The following is a 17,332-nucleotide window of genomic DNA, read 5'->3' as shown; positions in this document are numbered from 1 at the left end:
TTTTTTGACAGAAATACATTTGCATTTAATTATAGACATTGCAATTCCCCTTTATAATAATAAGACGTTATTAATGTGAATTGAACTTGTCATATAAAATGGACAATCTTTGCAAATTACTCTCTGACCCCCCCCCACCCCCCCCCCCACCGATCACCTATCCTATAGAACAGCTTACAGGCGTGACAAATAAAACAAAAGAATGGATACGCCCTGAACCCACTCATCAGCCCCATATATAGCCGCCTGTAGATCTGATTTACTTTAAAAACTTTTTTCAACCATGGCGTATATGCAAGATGGAGCAAGAGGCGGACGCATACTGGTTCTTGACGGCTTCAGGTATCAGAGGAACAAACAGAGGGGACAGAAAATCTTTTGGCGCTGTGCACGAAAGACTTGCAACGTTTTTATCCAGACTGGCTTTTTTGACGTGAATGCAGCCAATGTTGTTATAAATGTGTTGGCACAACCGCCCCAGCACAACCACGATGCAGAAGATGACGTCATTAACGACTTGGTTTTTCGTGGTGAACTTGAGGCCTTGGTTCGCGCAGACCCCACGAAACCTGTACGTCGTGTTTATGATGAAGCGGTCACGGCAGCGAGACGGGTCCGGCCACGAGTAGCCCTGCCAGAGTTCCACATCGTATCAACGCATTTGAGACGAATGAGACGCGGCCTTTTACCCGAAATTCCTGCCGTGGTTGCAGATGTGAACATCGCTGGGCCCTGGGCCTCGACGTGGAACGGCAATCGTTTTTTGTCTTTACTCGACCCTGACTGGGAGTTTGTCATTTTTGCAACTGACGAAAACTACCGACAACTGAGCCGGTAATTAAATTAACTATATTAACCTATATCTTAATTTTGCTATGACACTATTTGATGTTAATTTGACATTAATTTCTATTTTACTTTCCCAGATGCCCAGAGATTTACGTTGATGGCACTTTTAAATCCTGTCCAGCACCATACCTCCAGTTTCTGACCATTCACGGAAGGTAATTATTAGTGTTCAAATGTTATCCAAATTGTTGCTTACAACCATCCGTCTGTGTCCCTGATGTTTGTGTGTTTTATAAAAAGAAAACCTTACAGAGAGATGAATTAGTGTAGGCATACATTATTTAATTGTGACTTTTTTATTCATGTAGGTACAGAGAAGACAGGGTTCTACCATTTGTGCTTTGTCTAACAACCAGCAAAACGGTGGGCGTCTACCGGGCGATTCTCAGCCATGTGAAGGGCAAGGTTTTGGAATTAACTGGCCAACGCTGGCGTCCGAGAAGAGTCGTTTTGGACTTCGAGGTCTCAATGCTCCGGGCTTTGGAAACAGAGCTTCCACGTACAGCGCAAAGTGCCTGCTACTTCCACTTCACACAGTCTCTCTGGAGACGGGTTCAAGCTTTGGGTCTCGTGGCGAGATATCGGGACGTCGACTCCCTGAGGAAATGCATTAGGAAGATAATGGCCATTGGGTATGTTTTTATATCAACTTTTTAGGCTACATAATATTACGCTAAAGATCTGTTTTCATTTACTGCTCTAAACAAATCCTTGTCCTTGTTTTCCATTAAGTTAAATTGTAATTAATGTCTTTCTGTTAATCATTACAGGTACCTACCACCAGACGTCGTGGCAGACGCCTTTGCAGGACTGTCTGATTCTAGGTCGACCGCCCGTCTCACCCGGAGATTTCCTAGCCTACAGAGGTTCATCCTGTATGTGAACCGCAATTACATCCGAGACGGGTGTCAGTTTCCCATTCCGTTATGGAATGTCTACGAACGTGACATCTCCAACCGCACAAACAACAGCGTTGAATGTAATAATTGTTTTCTATTTCATTTTTAAATAACACAATTACAGAAACTCGCTATCACTGAGATGTCACCCGTTCTAATCTACTTTTTTTATCAACTTCAGCATTTCACCACAGGTGGAATCTTACCCTTCAGCGCAGACATCCTAACATCTGGGTATTCCTCACCTATTTGAAGGACGAACAGAGCCAGACAGAGGCCCATGCACGCGCCGCACGCCGCGGGGAGCCGGGGCCCCTGAGACGCTTGAAATGGAGAAAACTTGAGAGACGCATTAAACGCCTCAAACGAGACTACGCAAATGGACGTCTCAACGGAACGGAATACTGGAATGCAGTGCGTCACGTAATCCAGACTTTTACATGAGGTGAGGAAAGAAAAATAAATAAATTAAACGGTCTGAATTCAGTGTCTTCCATATGAGTAATGAGAACTGACTCCAAATTTTAATTGTGTTTATTGTTACTTTACAGGTGACTCATCGGCTCATCCAGCTCATGCAGGGATGCTGCTCCAGGAAGACAACATCCTGCTTTTTTTTTTAATGTGTCATTTATTTTTATTTGATATTTTTTATTACGTTTTTATGACACAAGATGTATTTTTTATTTTTTTGTAATTTTGTTGCACCTTATTTGTTATTGTACATACGAACATACCTTAAATACTTTTTAGTACTTACTTTTTGTCCTTTTTTACCTGTTTTTTTATTGAACCTTATGCACCTTATTTTTTTATTGCACCTTATTTGTTATTGTACATACGAACATACCTTAAATACTTTTTAGTACTTACTTTTTGTCCTTTTTTTCCTGTTTTTTTCATTGAACCTTATGCACCTTTTTTTTTATTGCACCTTATTTTGTTGCTAGTACTTTAAAATTTTGTTTGTTTTTAAATAAAAAATTGTAAGTAGCCTATGTGATTCATTGAAGCAGGCCAGCACTGTCATGTGATGTCTCTCTCTGACGTCTTACTTTTTCAGACAACTATATAGAAACCGTTTAGGGTAGCTAGGGTAATGGTAAATACTTAACTTAAACAGTCTACCTTATGTGGTCTATAGGAAATGAATACTTAGTTTGAGTTTATAATATTAATAAAAAACCCGTTGCTGTCAGATTAATGTAAATAAAAACGTAAAAAAACCCCGTTGCTGTCAGATTAATGTAAATAAAAACGTAAATCAAAGCGTCAATAATCTCCACCCACTATATAAGGAAGGATAACAAATACGTGTTTGCTTTAACCGAGATTTGAACCTGCTATGACATGCAACAAAAACCCATTGCCCTGAACACAAACCGCTAGACTACGAGAGGACTAGTTTTTTCTATGGATGGGTGTCACTAGTATTAAATAAACTGTAAACCGAAAATAAAAAAAAATATTAAAAAAGGACCCCCGTCCCTCCCTCCCACGGCCGGCTCTCTCACACCCCCACCCCCCCTCTCTCTCTCCCCCCCCCCCCTCTCTTTCTCTCTCCCACTCGCAACCCTGACCCCATGTGGGAGGCGGCCCTTTTCCGACAACGCTTTGAGTCGACGAGGCAATTTTCCGACACACGTGCACGCGCGCAGTGTCGGACTATTGTCGTGTCTACCATTGGGGTGAACTTCTGTCTGTCTAATGTCATGTCTGACTGTTGGCGACAGCCTTCTAGCCGACGGAGCAAAGGTCCGACATTGTCGGACCTTTGCCCCGTCGGCTAGAAGGGTGTCGGAAAATAGTCCGCCTCCCCATGGGGGTAGGGTTGCGAGTGGGAGAGAGAAAGAGAGGGGGGGGGGTGTGAGAGAGCCGGCCGTGGGAGGGAGGGACGGGGGTCCTTTTTTAATATTTTTTATTTTATTTTCGGTTTACAGTTTATTTAATACTAGTGACACCCATCCATAGAAAAAACTAGTCCTCTCGTAGTCTAGCGGTTTGTGTTCAGGGCAATGAGTTTTTGTTGCATGTCTTAGCAGGTTCAAATCTCGGTTAAAGCAAACACGTATTTGTTATCCTTCCTTATATAGTGGGTGGAGATTATTGACGCTTTGATTTACGTTTTTATTTACATTAATCTGACAGCAACGGGTTTTTTTTACGTTTTTATTTACATTAATCTGACAGCAACGGGGTTTTTTATTAATATTATAAACTCAAACTAAGTATTCATTTCCTATAGACCACATAAGGTAGACTGTTTAAGTTAAGTATTTACCATTACCCTAGCTACCCTAAACGGTTTCTATATAGTTGTCTGAAAAAGTAAGACGTCAGAGAGAGACATCACATGACAGTGCTGGCCTGCTTCAATGAATCACATAGGCTACTTACAATTTTTTATTTAAAAACAAACAAAATTTTAAAGTACTAGCAACAAAATAAGGTGCAATAAAAAAAAAGGTGCATAAGGTTCAATGAAAAAAACAGGAAAAAAAGGACAAAAAGTAAGTACTAAAAAGTGTTTAAGGTATGTTCGTATGTACAATAACAAATAAGGTGCAATAAAAAAATAAGGTGCATAAGGTTCAATAAAAAAACAGGTAAAAAAGGACAAAAAGTAAGTACTAAAAAGTATTTAAGGTATGTTCGTATGTACAATAACAAATAAGGTGCAACAAAATTACAAAAAAATAAAAAATACATCTTGTGTCATAAAAACGTAATAAAAAATATCAAATAAAAATAAATGACACATTTAAAAAAAAAAGCAGGATGTTGTCTTCCTGGAGCAGCATCCCTGCATGAGCTGGATGAGCCGATGAGTCACCTGTAAAGTAACAATAAACACAATTAAAATTTGGAGTCAGTTCTCATTACTCATATGGAAGACACTGAATTCAGACCGTTTAATTTATTTATTTTTCTTTCCTCACCTCATGTAAAAGTCTGGATTACGTGACGCACTGCATTCCAGTATTCCGTTCCGTTGAGACGTCCATTTGCGTAGTCTCGTTTGAGGCGTTTAATGCGTCTCTCAAGTTTTCTCCATTTCAAGCGTCTCAGGGGCCCCGGCTCCCCGCGGCGTGCGGCGCGTGCATGGGCCTCTGTCTGGCTCTGTTCGTCCTTCAAATAGGTGAGGAATACCCAGATGTTAGGATGTCTGCGCTGAAGGGTAAGATTCCACCTTTGGTGAAATGCTGAAGTTGATAAAAAAAGTAGATTAGAACGGGTGACATCTCAGTGATAGCGAGTTTCTGTAATTGTGTTATTTAAAAATGAAATAGAAAACAATTATTACATTCAACGCTGTTGTTTGTGCGGTTGGAGATGTCACGTTCGTAGACATTCCATAACGGAATGGGAAACTGACACCCGTCTCGGATGTAATTGCGGTTCACATACAGGATGAACCTCTGTAGGCTAGGAAATCTCCGGGTGAGACGGGCGGTCGACCTAGAATCAGACAGTCCTGCAAAGGCGTCTGCCACGACGTCTGGTGGTAGGTACCTGTAATGATTAACAGAAAGACATTAATTACAATTTAACTTAATGGAAAACAAGGACAAGGATTTGTTTAGAGCAGTAAATGAAAACAGATCTTTAGCGTAATATTATGTAGCCTAAAAAGTTGATATAAAAACATACCCAATGGCCATTATCTTCCTAATGCATTTCCTCAGGGAGTCGACGTCCCGATATCTCGCCACGAGACCCAAAGCTTGAACCCGTCTCCAGAGCGACTGTGTGAAGTGGAAGTAGCAGGCACTTTGCGCTGTACGTGGAAGCTCTGTTTCCAAAGCCCGGAGCATTGAGACCTCGAAGTCCAAAACGACTCTTCTCGGACGCCAGCGTTGGCCAGTTAATTCCAAAACCTTGCCCTTCACATGGCTGAGAATCGCCCGGTAGACGCCCACCGTTTTGCTGGTTGTTAGACAAAGCACAAATGGTAGAACCCTGTCTTCTCTGTACCTACATGAATAAAAAAGTCACAATTAAATAATGTATGCCTACACTAATTAATCTCTCTGTAAGGTTTTCTTTTTATAAAACACACAAACATCAGGGACACAGACGGATGGTTGTAAGCAACAATTTGGATAACATTTGAACACTAATAATTACCTTCCGTGAATGGTCAGAAACTGGAGGTATGGTGCTGGACAGGATTTAAAAGTGCCATCAACGTAAATCTCTGGGCATCTGGGAAAGTAAAATAGAAATTAATGTCAAATTAACATCAAATAGTGTCATAGCAAAATTAAGATATAGGTTAATATAGTTAATTTAATTACCGGCTCAGTCGTCGGTAGTTTTCGTCAGTTGCAAAAATGACAAACTCCCAGTCAGGGTCGAGTAAAGACAAAAAACGATTGCCGTTCCACGTCGAGGCCCAGGGCCCAGCGATGTTCACATCTGCAACCACGGCAGGAATTTCGGGTAAAAGGCCGCGTCTCATTCGTCTCAAATGCGTTGATACGATGTGGAACTCTGGCAGGGCTACTCGTGGCCGGACCCGTCTCGCTGCCGTGACCGCTTCATCATAAACACGACGTACAGGTTTCGTGGGGTCTGCGCGAACCAAGGCCTCAAGTTCACCACGAAAAACCAAGTCGTTAATGACGTCATCTTCTGCATCGTGGTTGTGCTGGGGCGGTTGTGCCAACACATTTATAACAACATTGGCTGCATTCACGTCAAAAAAGCCAGTCTGGATAAAAACGTTGCAAGTCTTTCGTGCACAGCGCCAAAAGATTTTCTGTCCCCTCTGTTTGTTCCTCTGATACCTGAAGCCGTCAAGAACCAGTATGCGTCCGCCTCTTGCTCCATCTTGCATATACGCCATGGTTGAAAAAAGTTTTTAAAGTAAATCAGATCAGATACAGGCGGCTATATATGGGGCTGATGAGTGGGTTCAGGGCGTATCCATTCTTTTGTTTTATTTGTCACGCCTGTAAGCTGTTCTATAGGATAGGTGATCGGTGGGGGGGGGGTGGGGGGGGGTCAGATAGTAATTTGCAAAGATTGTCCATTTTATATGACAAGTTCAATTCACATTAATAACGTCTTATTATTATAAAGGGGAATTGCAATGTCTATAATTAAATGCAAATGTATTTCTGTCAAAAAATTATAAAAATCTATTGAAAAATCGAGGATTTACTGTATACAGTGTTAATTCCTGGCGCATTTTTGGAGCACCCGCCCACAGCAGGACACACAATATAATACGAAAAATGTTGAGATATAACTTGTGCTATAATCAATCAGCCAAATCTCAACCGTTCCAAATGGTATACTCTAATGACATTTATATTTTCCATTTTTCATGGGTGTATAAGTCATGCCGCAAGAGAATTGTGTTCATGTAACAGTTATGATGTAAGCGCTGCACACACACACACACACACACACACACACACACACTATGTCGCTATAAATCACGCAGACTCAAGACAGGTCAGACAAAGATAAAGAAGGGAATACTTTATAGGCCTCTATTAGGACTCTATAATGATATACATTAGACTCTATAATGATATACATTAGGCTTCTATTAGTGACGAAAGATGTGTGTGTGAATGAATGAATGAATTAATACATTTTTATTTTCGTGTCTTGTCGTTAAGACCCATCCCTTACGGGATTATAAAACACCAACAACATAAATAAACAATATCACGTTCACTTCCCACACAGAAGTTACACAAAGTATTTGATCAAAACAGAAATAAGCATTATCATAAGATAAAATAAAATACATCACATATAAGTTTTCTTTGTCCGTATGTCCCAAGCTTTCTCTATATATTCTGCTAATGCCAATATCTTTTGTTCGAAAATCCATCTCATTCGCTCTGCATCACTTAACCTCATCAGATCTATATTTTTTACATCTGTTAAATAACTTTTGGGCAATAGAAAATAAAATGGAACTCATTCTCAATATCACAGTGTGTGTGTGTGTGTGTGTGTGTGTGTGTGTGTGTGTGTGTGTGTGTGTGTGTGTGTGTGGGGGTGTGGGTGGGGGTGTGTGTGTGGGGGTGTGGGGGGGTGCTCTAAAGAGCGCTAATAGTTTGTTGTGTGTGTGTGTGTGTGTGTGTGTGGGGGGGGGGGGGGGTGCTCTAAAGAGCGCTAATCGGTTGTTGTGGGGTGTGCCCAAACACCTCACGAGACGGACAGACATCTGAGACTGAACTGGAGGGAGGGGTAGCCTCTGTGTGTGTGTGTGTGTGTGTGTGTGTGTGTGTGGGGGTGTGGGTGGGGGTGTGTGTGTGGGGGTGTGGGGGGGTGCTCTAAAGAGCGCTAATAGTTTGTTGTGTGTGTGTGTGTGTGGGGGGGGGGGGGGGGGGGGGGTGCTCTAAAGAGCGCTAATCGGTTGTTGTGGGGTGTGCCCAAACACCTCACGAGACGGACAGACATCTGAGACTGAACTGGAGGGAGGGGTAGCCTCTGTGTGTGTGTGTGTGTGTGTGTGTGTGTGTGTGTGTGTGTGGGGGGGGGTGTGGGGGGTGCTCTAAAGAGCGCTAATCGTTTGTTGTGGGGGGTGTGTGTGTGTGTGTGTGTGTGTGTGTGGGGGTGTGTGTGGGTGTGTGCCATGCTCTAAAGAGGCGCGTTGTGGGGTGTAGTCGGAAGCGCTAAGCCCGTACATATAGGAAATAAATACTTAGTTTGAGTTTATAATATTAATAAAGTTTGGCTCTTGCATATATGATTATAGGACATTATAAACAGTCTACCTTATAACCAGTATACAACCAGTCTATAGGAAATTAATACTTAGTTTGAGTTTATAATATTAAGGAAGGATATTAAACAAATACGTGTTTGCTTTAACCGAGATTTGAACCTGCTAAGACATGCAACAAAAACTCATTGCCCTGAACACAAACCGCTAGACTACGAGAGGACTAGTTTTTTCTATGGATGGGTGTCACTAGTATTAAATAAACTGTAAACCGAAAATAAAATAAAAAATATTAAAAAAGGACCCCCCCCCCCCCTCCCTCCCACGGCCGGCTCTCTCACACCCCCACCCCCTCTCTCTCTCTCTCCCCTCCCCCCCCCCCTCTCTTTCTCTCTCCCACTCGCAACCCTACCCCCATGTGGGAGGCGGCCCTTTTCCGACAACGCTTTGAGTCGACGAGGCAATTTTCCGACACACGTGCACGCGCGCAGTGTCGGACTATTGTCGTGTCTACCATTGGGGTGAACTTCTGTCTGTCTAATGTCATGTCTGACTGTTGGCGACAGCCTTCTAGCCGACGGAGCAAAGGTCCGACATTGTCGGACCTTTGCTCCGTCGGCTAAAAGGCTGTCGGAAAAAAGACCTGGACCCCCACTGAAGCGTGCATCTGCTCCACCCAAGGCCGAACTAAAAAATTAGTATGGCTCTTTTAAATGTCAGGTCCATGATCAATAAAACTTTCATCCTGAAGGACTTTTTAATGTCTCACAAATTGGATATTATGTTCCTTACAGAGACCTGGCAGCCTGTAGGTGACCTCTCAGCATTTTCAGAACTCCTCCCCTCTGACTGTTCCTTCTTCAGTTCCCCTCGAACCACTAGCACTGGTGGGGGCCTAGCGACAGTTTTTAATTCAAATTTAGATTGTCAACTGATCGAACCTGCCCGTCGTTACCCCAGTTTTGAGCTCCAGCAATTCCGGATAAACCTGTCCTCTCATGTATTCTGTGCTGTCATCTATCGCCCTCCAAAATACAACGCAGGTTTCATCCAGGACTTTGGTGACCTCCTATCGGAAGTCATGGTCAACTATGATCATATTGTGATCTCTGCTGATTTTAATGTGCATGTCTGCTGTGAATCAAAACCCCTAGTAAAGGACTTTCTTAATCTTCTCGATGCTTTTAACCTAACACAATCAGTTACCGGTCCTACCCATGATAAGGGGCACACCCTTGATCTTATTTTGTCTCATGGTCTATCTATCACTGTCACTGACATTTGCACGTCCTTCTGTATCTCCGATCATTTCCCCATCCTATTCACTGCCGTTATTCCCTGTTCCAAAATCAAATCTGCTGCCCCTGCCCGTCGCCAGCGCACCATCACTTCTGCCACTGCTCCTCATTTCTCCCGCATTTTTAACAATTCAGCAATTTGGGCCCTTGATCACACTAGCACTCTGAGTGCGGAGGAACTCCTCTCCATGTTTAACCATACATGCACTAGCACCTTGGATTCCGTTGCGCCCTTTAAGCTCAAAATTAAGAGCACTAAAGCACTCTCTGAGCCATGGCTTAATGTTAACACCCGCGATCTCAGACGAGCCTGTAGACGCGCTGAGAGGAAATGGCAAAAAGATAGACTTCATGTTTCATTAGAGATTCTCCGTGACTGCCTCAGGGACTACCAGAAAGCTGCTGTAGCTGCAAAAAAGGACTATATTTCCAACCTTGTGTCTAAAAACAGTAACAAGCCACAGGTCCTCTTCAATGTCCTTAACTCCATCATAAATCCCTGTGATACATCCCCGGTTGTGCCCTCACTTACTCTCTGTGACAACTTCCTTAATTTCTTTCTAGATAAAATTACTACACTCAGATCTGCCCACTCACCTTCCCTGGTGCCGGCCCTATCCACTCCCACTGCTACCCTCACTCATTTCAAGCCTGTCTCCCTAACCGCACTCACTGATATTGTCAATGCTCTGCGACCAACTAATAGCCCCTCGGACAGCATCCCCTCATCTTTATTGAAAGATGTCTTCAGTTCTGTTGGCCCCACCATTATTTTAATCATAAACTCCTGCCTGAAGTTGGGTACAGTCCCGGCTAATTTTAAACACGCCACTACAAACCTCGTCTTAAAAAGAATAATTTAGACCCCTCCGTCCTCGCTAATTTCCGACCTATTTCCCAGCTCCCATTTTTATCTAAAGTTTTAGAAAAAGTAGTTTACATACAGCTTCAAGCATTTTTAACTACTCATCGTATCCATGATACTTTTCAGTCTGGTTTTAAACCTGGTCATAGCACCGAAACGGCCCTACTTAAGGTTTTTAACGACCTGAGTTTAACCGCTGACTCAGGTAGTCCGGCCGCCCTGGTCCTTTTGGACCTGACTGCCGCTTTTGATACCGTGGATCACAGCATCCTGCTCTCCAGGTTAGAGCATTATGTAGGTATCACTGGTACGGCTCTACTGTGGTTTAGATCCTACCTGACTGACAGGAGTCTTGCTGTCAGGCTCGGGGAATACTCCTCACGCACCGCCCCCCCTGTTCTGCGGAGTTCCCCAGGGCTCTATCTTAGGCCCCATTTTATTTTTATTATATATGCTGCCCCTAGGAAGCATAATCAAGAAGCATAATGTCTCTTTTCATTTCTATGCGGATGATGTGCAGCTCTATCTACCTCTAAACACCAATAGTCTGCTCACAGACCCCTTCCAGCCACTCCTCGATTGCATCTCCGACATCAAAAGTTGGATGCTAAATAATTTTCTCACCCTCAACGAAAGTAAGACGGAGGTTATCATTTTTGGCCAACAGTCAGCCCCGTCCCTTGCCACTTTGGGACCCCTCAGTGCTAATATCCACTCATCTGTAAAAAATCTGGGTGTGTTCTTTGATAACAACCTTAAATTTGATAAACAGATTAGCTCCGTGGTCAAAGCAAGTTTTTATCAACTTAGGCTAGTGGCCAGGATCAAGGGCTACCTTTCCCAACCTGACCTTCAGAGAGTTATCCACGCCTTTATCTCATCGCGGCTCGATTATTGCAATGCGCTATATGTAGGCATGGACCAGTCCACCCTCAGACGTCTGCAGCTTGTCCAAAATGCCGCCGCACGCCTACTCACTGGTACGAGGAAGCGTGATCATATCACTCCCGTTCTTGCCTCCCTCCACTGGCTTCCTGTTAAATTTAGAATTGATTTTAAGATCTTATTATTTGTTTTTAAATCTCTTAACGGTTTGGCTCCCCTGTATTTATCGTCACTCATGGTCCCTTACACCCCATCCAGGGCCCTGAGGTCAGCTGACCAGCGGCTCCTGACTGTGCCCAATTCCAATCTCAGGTCCAGAGGTGACCGTGCCTTTTCAGTTGCTGGCTCCAAACTCTGGAACTGTCTACCCCCTCATGTTAAGTCTGCTCCTTCCTTAGAGGCCTTTAAGTCTTTACTAAAAACCCATTTCTTCTACCTGGCTTTTAATGTTTGACCTAATTAACCTGTGTACTTTTTGTGTTGCTTCGATTTTGTAATGTAACCTGTGTACTTTTGTGTTGCTTTGATTTTGTTTTACTATGTTACTTGTGTCATGTTTCCTGTACAGCACTTTGGTTGGCCTCCTGGTCTTTGAAAATGTGCTCTATAAATAAAATTTGATTTGATTTGATTTGATTTGAAACCATCCTCTGCTATCTCTATTGGCAAATCATGTATTCTAGTTCTCAGCACTTACTAACCACAACATCAATCTGCTATCGTTCCGATTTCATGATGTTTCCTATTGATGGCAAATACATGCAGTTTATGTCTTTATGGAGTTGTGGCCTCAAATGCCACCACTGCCAACACTGCTTTATAAATATGCCTTATACACATGTATTAGACCATGAACAAGCTATTTAAATCATGATTTACGACTCACTTCACAAACGATAGAAAAGTAGGATGAGTTGGAAACATGGCTTGTATTGAAAGTCATCAACAAACTATTAATTAATAAGTACTTCTTCACAGATAGTGGTAGCGTGGCCGAGCGGTCTAAGGCGCTGCATTCAGGTTGCAGTCTCCCCTGGAGGCGTGGGTTCAAATCCCACCGCTGCCACTTGAGGTTTTAGGTGCCAAATTCCAGTACCGAAACTTCAACACTAGCTCACTCCACTGCCGAGTTACCACTAGAGCCATATTCTGTGACTTTGTACATAATCCATCGTCTGCCAAGGCTGTAGACGACCTACCATTCTTTCTGAAGAGTTTAACTCTGGGAACACTAATCACTTTTCCTTACATCCTCCTCAAATGTGCCCTTGTCTGCTTTGCCTGCTTAGGGCAAAGAGTAGGCATCAGCTAAACACAGTAGTACCGGTAGTGTGGCCGAGTGGTCTAAGGCGCTGGATTAAGGCTCCAGTCTCTCTGGAGGCGTGGGTTCAAATCCCACCACTGCCACAAATGTGCAAACTTTGGTTTCACATGTCTGGGACTTCTGCAGATGCCCAAGAGCTAGTTTGAAAGGAACTAATCTGAGTTCCCAGACTATTTGGCCACTAGTGGGGCGAGAAAGAAAGTCACTAATCTCTGGAGATGAATTTACCGCAATATAATTTTGCTCGTAATGGATGTCTACCCTCAGGTTTCACTTGACTATACATTCTGTACATTTGGCTAACAATTTGCACTGCATAAATACCTAATCTATAGAGATTGTAGGATCCATTTCCATCTTGCATAATAACTCAGAGCAGAGTGGCGCAGCGGAAGCGTGCTGGGCCCATAACCCAGAGGTCGATGGATCGAAACCATCCTCTGCTCTCCAGGTGGAGCGAGATCAATTCGTGGCGGTGGCGACTCGCCACGACCTATTTTTTTACGCCATGGCGTATTCTTCATTATCCGCCATGGCAGAACAGAATCCGCCGTGGCGAGTACAGAATCCGCCGTGGCGAGTTGATCAATTCGTTAGCGCTCTCGCCCCTATAGTCAAGGCACCGTGCGGACCCAGGTTCGATTCTTGCAAAAAGCAAACTTTTTTTTTTTAAAGTTATTTTTTTACCCGTACATACAGTGTGTGTGCGTGCGTGCGTATACAGTGTGCGTGCGTGTATGCGTGCGTATACAGTGTGTGTGTGCGTGCGTGCTTCATCGTATTTATTATTATTACCTGCATATTAATAATAATAATAATAATAATAAATATGATGAAGCACGCACGCACACACACACACACACTGTATACGCACGCATACACGCACGCACACTGTATACGCACGCACGCACACACACTGTATGTACGGGTAAAAAAAGAACTTTAAAAAAAAATAGTTTGCTTTTTGCAAGATTCGAACCCGGGTCCGCACGGTGCCTTGACTATAGGGGCAAGAGCGCTAGCCGTTACGCTAGCAGAGGATGAAATAATTCCGAGATCTGTGTGTGTATATGTGTGTGTGTGTGCGCGCAACGTTTATAAGAAAGAGAGAGAGAGAGAGAGAGAGAGAGAGAGGGGATGGGGGGGGGGGGGGGGGGGTGAGTGACTCTCTCTCTCTCTCTCTCTCTCTCTCTCTTGCAATTGAGGTCCACGAGAGTGCTGCGTACCCCATAATGACGGTTTTACGCACAAAGCGCATGGATGGGGGGTGGGGTGTCGCTGCTTTTGTTATGTTTATTAATGTTAAAAGTTTAGTACCACAGTGAATCACAGCATGTAGAAAAGCGATTTGCGGTCAACAAAGTTTGACCTTCCCCGTCCACCCCCTCTCTCTCCATTCAAGCAAATGTCACCGGTGAACAGCTGACTTTACTACCTGTCTGACATTTTAGGGCCGGGCCGGGCCCAAAAAATATGCTAATTAGACGGGCCGGGCCGGGCCTCGGGCTCTGTGATTTTCCGTGGTGGTTGTTTATATGTTTATAAACAACCATAAATAATGTTTATACCGCTGGCTGGCCTCTGTTTTGCGGCGCACCAAATGAGCTTCAGTTCATAATGCTAAATGTTTTATAAATCAATCGGATTATCACACGATAGACTGCAACATAACAAAAACAGTTGCACTGAGTCTGAGCCATCTCGTTAAACCCAGCTGGCTGCGATGAATAACCTAATCATTAGGCCTAATCAACGTCATATAGTCACCAACGATCCATATTCTGTAGTGTATGATCTGACCACGCAATGTTACAGTCCACTGCAGGCTACAGGCTAATGGCTATTTGATTTACAAAATGATTAGTATTATAACCGCCGTCCCTCAGTGCGGCAGCGGCGCTCCTCGTTATATGTGCCCGATTTAAAATAACAGATCTCTAAGCTGTCGAGACACGCCATGAGCGGGTGCATGGATGGTTTGTAAACTTTGTAGGCTATGTTTGTTCTTTTGGACACCGAACGGGGACGATACTTGGGGTCTTGGACATAGCTTCACTTCAGAGGAAACGGGGAGCTACAGTACTCACCACCACTGGAAATGGAATCCATTAGAATGATATGGAAATGGTACATAAATGAGCTACATAAATCCTTTATTTCGGCGATAAGTCCATTGAACTCCGTTCTCACTCTCACACAGACACACACTGAAAGAGCTCCGGCTTTATAGGGCTTCGGGCCTAACATTATGGTATTTTTTAGGGCCGGGCCGGGCTTCGGTCTGACCCAGTTAGGGCCGGGCCGTGCCGGGCTTCAAATTTCGGGCCCGATGAGAACTCTAGCCTCTCCCCAACACTGCATATAGGAAATTTTAATTTATATACAATTAATTTCTGGTCGGTCTGTCAGTCAGTCAGTCAGTGCAGAGCACACAAAATATATTGTGATATTTACATTGTCTTACTTACTGTTGTTTTTAAACTATAAATATAAAACTATTTGTTCATTCATTAATGCATTCATGTTCATTTGTTTTATTCATTTGTTTTATTCCTTTAATGTGATGTTGTCAAGGCAGTAAGATATTTGAAAACAAAGAAATGCATGTCACTTAAGTCCAAATTAAAATTTCATTTTTATTTTTGCATTACAATAAAATCAATAATCGCATATACGTTTGTCACATTCAGTCATGTATTCCTAACGTCATTACAAGACAAACATCTTGAAAATCACGGCCTACAATTTACACGTTAGTTAGGCATTTAGAAGACGCTCTTATAATCCATAGCACTTACATTAATCATTTATAATCATTAATAAATGCAATGAAATCCTAACACATCTTGAAAAGGTTACCATTTAAAACATGCATTTTGAAAATGTTAATACTACTAGCCTACTACTACTACTACTACTACTACTACTACAATATTATACAACTAGGATACCCTTATACTGATAGCATGTTTCTGTGGTGTCCAGCCGGACTTCAAAAACCACCATTTATTTACATTATAGAGAAAATGACACTCATATAAAGCATTAAATGCATGCAGGCAAAACCATGTGTGTTTGGCACAAGTGGTTTAAACATTGTTTCTTTGAATCTGCACACGCTCCTCCTGTGAATAATATTTTGCGTTTTGGGACCATTTCTTAATTAGTGACCGTCTTAGAAAACATGCAGACACAATTGCAATTGAGGACAGAAAATATAGAAATAGGATCATTGTGAAAAGCAATGTGTGCGAGTCATTCCATGATTCTGAAATTGGAAAGCGAGTGTCTAGTGGCATTGGTTTTGAGACGAGAACCTGATTTAATGCTTGTAATTCAATTTTTTTGATTCCAGACATTAACTGAGAATTAGTCAAGGGGTCCAACTCAAACGGTTGTTCCGTGAAAAAAGTAGACAATTCCAATTCAGTATTATACGTATTGTCATCTGTCAATGGGAACAACGCCAAGTTTCCAATATGTACAATGGCATCATTGCTAATGGCCACAAAAAAAGTCTGATTTGGTAACGATATGGTAGATGTTGTGTCATGGCGATTGTAATTTACTGTAGCCGTGTTAAAAGGAGTGCTAACTAGCCACCTGCCGTCAACAATCTCTGCAGTTGTTTCCGTTACCATGTGCTGGGGAATTGACTGAAGATCTGCATATACCTGCGGTGTTATCAAATAAGAACACTTTGCCAGCACATATGAAATGAATGTCTTTTGTTCTTGTACACATGTTCACATTCGGTACCAAATACAGTCCTGGGTTATTGTCATGGTACGCCACTAAAGAGGGGCTATCGATACGCATCAAAGCATTGTTATGCCAAAATCCAACATTAATTACATCTTTGAGGCGAAAAACTTTTTTTTTCTGAATCAGAGGTAAAATAAGCAGGTAGACCACTTCCATTTTCACCGGGTCAACATGTAATATAACAGTCGTTCCTAGTGAGTATATCAGATGAATGTCTGATTCTGTCAAGTGATCTGAAGTAGAAGCACTCACTATTTTCGTAATTGTATCCACGGATGTCAAATAAGGCGGTATACGGCTATTGACGAGACTTTCCATCGTGCTAGACATTTCACGTAAAAGATCTGTCAATAAAGTTTGCAGTACAAAAACATGTCTAAGTTCGGTCTTCAGCATGCCTTTATACATTGTGAATTCACTGATTGTCTTATTTAAAACGTCAGTGTGTGAATTAACAATAGCTATAGTGTCACTCAGTGTTGTGGCAATGACCTGAATTTGGGTGGAGTGCAAGTTAACTGTTTTTCTAATAATTGGGAGATCATATTCCAGGCGATCGAGGTGTGATCTAATTACCCTCAAACTCATGCCTGTATAACCGATATTAATAATGCTTCCTGCCATCGCCGCTAGACCTAGAAGTACGCCAAGGAAGCGTTTCTTACGTTTCTTGACAACAGGTGCTTTGTCAATGTGTAATGAAGTTGTCTTTCCTTGTGTAACTACAAATTTATCTAATTGCGTAAGCATCATACT

The sequence above is a fragment of the Protomyctophum bolini genome, assembly GCF_963924005.1.
Source record: "Protomyctophum bolini genome assembly, chromosome: 17".
Classification (NCBI taxonomy): domain Eukaryota; kingdom Metazoa; phylum Chordata; class Actinopteri; order Myctophiformes; family Myctophidae; genus Protomyctophum; species Protomyctophum bolini.
This window is presented reverse-complemented; position numbering follows the sequence as displayed.